The sequence below is a fragment of the Apteryx mantelli genome, chromosome 19 (genome assembly GCF_036417845.1).
Source record: "Apteryx mantelli isolate bAptMan1 chromosome 19, bAptMan1.hap1, whole genome shotgun sequence".
NCBI lineage: Eukaryota > Metazoa > Chordata > Aves > Apterygiformes > Apterygidae > Apteryx > Apteryx mantelli.
Genome location: NC_089996.1, coordinates 2,083,002 through 2,088,724, shown reverse-complemented (window position 1 = coordinate 2,088,724; position 5,723 = coordinate 2,083,002). Strand labels below are relative to the sequence as shown.

The 5,723-nt window shown below is 37.2% G+C and overlaps 1 pseudogene; it reads right to left on the bottom strand.

Moving 5' to 3' along the window:
- Positions 1 to 1,267: 1,267 nt before the first annotated feature.
- LOC136993692 (BEN domain-containing protein 3-like) lies at positions 1,268 to 4,492 on the bottom strand (annotated as a pseudogene).
- Positions 4,493 to 5,723: the final 1,231 nt, after the last annotated feature.

Below are 5,723 nucleotides of genomic sequence, written 5' to 3'. Positions count from 1 at the left end.
TTACAAATAGAGTGACCAGCAGGCAATGGCACTACCTTCCATGGCTATAGGCTTGGGGGTGCTCTGCTAGCTTTGCCCAGACAAGCCATCCTTAATTGTGCCAGCAGTGACGCTGAACACAACAAAATAAAAATCACGGGGGCAGGATTAAGCTTGTGGTGTCAATGCAGAAGAACATTTACATTGTGTCTATTCTCAAGTCTCAGTTCATAACTATAATAGTTCATTTCTTATTTATAGAAATAAAACATGGGTAACAGTTAAAAACGGAAAGTATACCATTCTGACCCATTTTTGACACAGTATTATTATTTTCAGTATCTCAGTATCATCAAGAACAAAAATAGCGTATAGCTGCAATTACTGTAGAAGCAAAGACTGCTATTCCAATGAACATGGCACTTTCAAAAACCGTGAAACTTGTAAATTTAAATGAAGGTTAAACTTCAAACTTTCAATTCACTAACATGCCTGTTTTATAAGGGTATAATGAAAAACTGCCCCTGAAGAGCACAATGATGTAGTTAAAAAAAAAAAAAAAACTTTGTTATTAGAAAGTGATAAAAAAGGAAGATGCAGAAATGGGGAGTGGACTAATACAGTTTTAATACATGTATTTGCACCAGTGAAAGTCATGTTCTTAATGAGTCATGAATAGCTCTATCACTGATGACTTATGATCTTTACCCATGCACAAACGTAGTAAGCCACTTCCCACTGCTGCAGTGCCCATGTATATGCGACACACACACACATTAACAAGCAACAATCTTAGTGCCTAACTGTCCTAGCTGCTGAGCGCCCTCAGCTCCCGACAGGCCCCTCAGGGAGGTCTAAAACAAAGTGTAATCCTGACAAATAATTTAGTGGTCAAAGTCTTAGGAATTTCAAGAGCCAGTCACTTTCTTGCTTTCTTTGCCGCCTTCAGTATATCACCCTTTTTCCTGTTAGGACGCCGGCATCTTTCATCAATGCTCGGTATACATTCGTAACGCCACACTTCTTCCTTTTTCTCCACGGGGTAAACTGCTTCCACGTAATGACAGATCAGTCTCAGTCTGATGGGATCGAGTTGTTTTTTGTTACAAGCACCTGAGTGGTTATATTGCAGTCTGAGATTCTCTGGAGTAAAGAGTTCTGGAAAGAGTCTTACCAGAAGCCGGGCAGCGAAGTTTCCAACTGAAAGGCTCTGCTGTGCTATCTCTCTTACCTCCTTATCAGACAGCAAATACGGAGAAGGCACAGGGAAGTCTGGATTAGGAGCTTCTTCCTGCTCTTTATCCTCAATAAAATGAGAGGATTCTACCTGTTCAGTCTCATAAAAACTGGATGATTGCACATTCTGTTGACTATTTTCCATCTCCCTTTTGGCCCAAAATCTATGGAAAAAATCACTGACTTGAGGCAAACACTCCACATGCCACACAGCTGTGTTCTTCACAGAAGGATAACAAACTTCCACATAGTTACGGATAAGCTGCAGATGAAGAGAATCAAGTTTGCTTCTGTTGAGGAAGCCGCACGCACTGCAGTTTCTGTTGAATTCATCATCGTTGAAGAGCTGCACTAGCAACCGGCAGGCTAAGTCTCCACCTGATGTGCTTTGATCCATCATTTGTTTGAGCTCTGCAGAAGTCAGCCGGTACTCAGGAGGAGGCTTGAACTCTGCGACAGACTCTGCTGGACTGACTTGCTTCTTAATTCGGCTGACCTCCAGAGACAACAGGTCAACTTTGCTGTGAAGCTGGCTCACATTGGAATTGAGGGTGTTAAGTGTGTAAAGCATTTTCGGTATCAAAGAATATATATTTGGATCGGAATCTGTGGTGGCAGCTGTCACAGCAATGGTTGCAGCAGAGTCTCTTGTGCGCTGATCGTTCAAAGTCTGAAGATGCGAGGGACTGCTGGGACTGATTTTTTCAAACAAATCGTAAGAAGCAAACTGCTATGTTCCTGGTGGGTTCTTCTTCTCTGTAATTTTGTGTGAGATGCCATAGAGAGGTTTTTTATAACATGGAGTGCTTATGTCACTGAAGGCTTCTTCTTCACAGAGCCGTGCTGTATTAGGATTCTTGTTCTTGTTTGGCTGCTCTGTATTTACCTGAGTGGGTGAGCCAGTGTCTCTGTTCTTCATGTTTGAATGGGGGCCCTTTGAATGAATAAATACTGTATTAGCAAAACTGCCTTAAAAATATTAGCTATAAATGCGTGCCTCTTAAGCAGGTATCATTACATAAATATGCACTGCCAAATTTTCTCCAGAGGACTTAATTCTGTTACATATATCAAATTAATAAATGCATTAGAAAAAAAATCAATTAAAAATACAGTAAAGTATTATTTAGGGGTTTTTTTGTTTTGTTTCATTTCATTGTTTTTTGTGTTGGTTCATGGCTTTCCCCATAGTATAGAAATGCAATTGTAATCCTAAACACTTTTACCCCACAGAGCTCTAAATACTCTCCCAAATTAAGTGGCATTATCCTCCACCTTGCATATGAGGATCTTGGGCTGCAGAGAACTTGGGTGGCAACAAGTCAGCAACAGAGCCAAGAACAGAATCCAGATTTTCTGACTCCTAGTCCTGTGACCTTGCCACTGCCTCCACCAACTGCATTTAATGTTTCAACATTCTCTTTAGGTTAGCTTTTGAAAACACTGCCAAGGCTATCAGACACCAAAATTATGCTTATTCTCTTCTTTCTGATGTGAAAGGTTTATATAGCTATTTTTATCTTTGCAACGTTGTACAACTCCTGAACAGGTTTCTGAGAATGAGTAAAATTAAAATATTATTCAATTCAAACAATAAAAACCTAAAAACATAGTATCTTGATACTGTCTTTTTAAAAAGGGGAGTCTAAGATTTCTTTAATTCTGAAAGGCAAGGAAGTGTAGATTCACTGGATTTCTCATCTTCTAAATGGTTTCTATAAAAAACAGCACTAAGTTCTTAAGAAACTCATGTTCTCAATCATTTTCTAACTCTTCCTCATTGTTTGAAATCTGAAGCAAGCATTTTATCAACTTACAGTAAATATTTACAGTAAATATTTACAGTGATTTTTCTTTTTTTTTTCTTTTTTTTTTTGCAAACACATGGATATTGCAAATAATTCTTAGGAAGTAGATACAACAAAATCAAAATCCAACATATAGAATTCAAACATGAGAGGTGAAACACTAGAATAGGATAACTGAAAAGATTATGGACTCTCCTTCACTGGTTAGACAAATGTCTGGATTGTCACAGCTGGGATGTTGCACCAGTTCAGAAGTTGTAATACCTTCCATTCTTATCTGTTGAAATCTTCTGCATGCCTGCATTTTTATCTTTCAGTCAATATGTACATTCATACCTGCCTCACTGACATCAAAATCCGTTCATAGATGGCAAAGTTACAGCCCTATTTCTCCCACTGAATAGCCAAGGACTGTGTGACATGAGAGGGGCTATAATCAGTCAAACTTAGTTAATCCAAACCACTACCTGTTCCTATGTTCTATGAAAAACAACAAAAAAACTTCCAAATGAGTAAATGAACCTATAAATGTGTTTCATAAATATGACAGCTCCCACATCATTTAAAGAAATAGCCAGACAAGTAATGTGTGCAGATTGGGTCAAGATTAGCTATACTTGACTCTAACTCATTACTAATGTAAAACTAGTTAAGTGACTTGCATTTTGCCTGTAACAGCAATAAATTTAGCCTACAAGATGCAAACAGAAAAATCAGAGCTGTGTATAGAGAAGTCATCTCTTGTGCAAAGCGTCTTTTCTTCACACTGGGTAAGACATCTTGCTGGCTCCCTGAACCATCACAACCAAGCAAGGTCTGTTTCTGTTTGTTGGATTCCTGTAGGCAACCAACTGCGCCATCCAGTGAGTGTTCCTCAGAAGATCTGGGTGTTACCGAGAAGTCTAGAGCTTCATCTTCATTTTCTGTTTCTACTTTCACAATATCTTTTCTAGGAATTTCTACTGGAAAAAGAGAAGGTTTAGAATGATAAAGCACTCTCTCCAGAAAACCATGATACCCTTAAAACAATATCTTTTGTGCTTTGTTTCTTTTTATGAAAATGTATTTTGAACAACATAACTCTTTTTTATCACTTATATAATAAGTGCATGTTAAGGCCACCCCAAAGTCAATTTTTTATTATGCAAGGAACCATAAAAACATCTAGTAAATGCCATTTTCTTCCCCGAAGAAGAGCTGAAAGTATAAATAAATAAAGTTACGGTAGGAAGAAGGGTTTTTTGGAGTGGGAGGAAGGAAATAGAGGAGAAAATACCATGAACAAAAAAAAAATAGTAGGATGTTTTAGATAGCTTTTCAAAAATCATTAATACAATTTTCCTTGATGCAGCTGCATTCTTCATCAGGTTATGAAAGTTTTCATTCAATAGATATTTTTGCCTGATTATAAATTACACAAAGTGTAACATTTTACCTTCATCATCATCAGTGATTTCAGCTGAGTTCATCTTCCATCTCACTAAAGAACAAAACAAAAACAAAGTGGTATCAGCACCTTCTGGAATCAGGACGTATATTTTTATAACTATTTTTAATCTACAGCCACTGGTCATTAACAGCCCATCGGTGATTTCCAGTCTGAACTTTTGCACTAGCCAGCTATTTTAATGACTTTCTCAGCCATCTATAGTCCTATCAAGCATGTAAACTATACTGCGAACAATGTAAGATAGCCAGGAACTTGTTTAAAACTGTACATCTTTTTCTGATAAGGAGAAAAAATAAAAGTCATTTAACCTTCTCCAGAATAATAAACTACCTTGGCAAGATATAGATGGAAGTTGTCTGCATTAAATTCTCCACCCTGTACTAAGTGCCTACTTCTTATTACAGTCAAACGCTTTTATATTATCATTGTGGGTCATAATCTAAAGTCATCACAGAAGCAGAACTCACTGTAAAGTGCAATATACGTGCTGGAATAAATTTTCAGTTAAAAACCCTGTCTTTTGATATGGATTGCATTAATTCAAAACAGAGGAATCCGTAGATTTGCATTAACACTCATTTTTTTCTTACTGGCAGCCAACAGCCTCTAAACAACACAAACATGCTTTTTGTAAGGAAAAAAACAAATATTTGTTTTATTATAGCATGATTTTAGCCTTACCTCTCCTATAAAAGACCGAGTTGTATTTCTGTTTCCCTGAAAACTGATTTTGCAAATTACTTGAGATAAACATCTGTGGACATGTCCATAAAAAGATATTTTAAATCTGTTGGGGATCTACAAAGCAAACACCCCGATCAGATCTCACTGGCCATCATGAGTACACAGCTGCAAACTGACGCTTACAATTGATAAACTGTCACATGCTGATTATGTTCATCTACACCCAGCATTATGTTTACTTGGCCCCAGAATATTTTACATTTTCCACAGTTACATTCCTTTTTCAAATAGCTTTCGTTCAACTCTTCGTGCCTATCCTTTAGCCAAGGTCTGAAATTTGTCAATGTTACTAAAAAAGACGGGCCTGGTTCTGTCCGGAGCTAGAGAATAAGGCAACTAATCTATCAAAACTGTACTTACAGCGTCCGTGTGGGAATTGTGATGAAATAAAAGAGAGAGAGAATCTGTACTGGAAAAAATAAAAAATTTAGTCTTAGTCTTCCTTTCTAATACTGTTGTATAGAAATTTATTTAAAATAATCTCAAAATATTGTTAAAAAACCCTG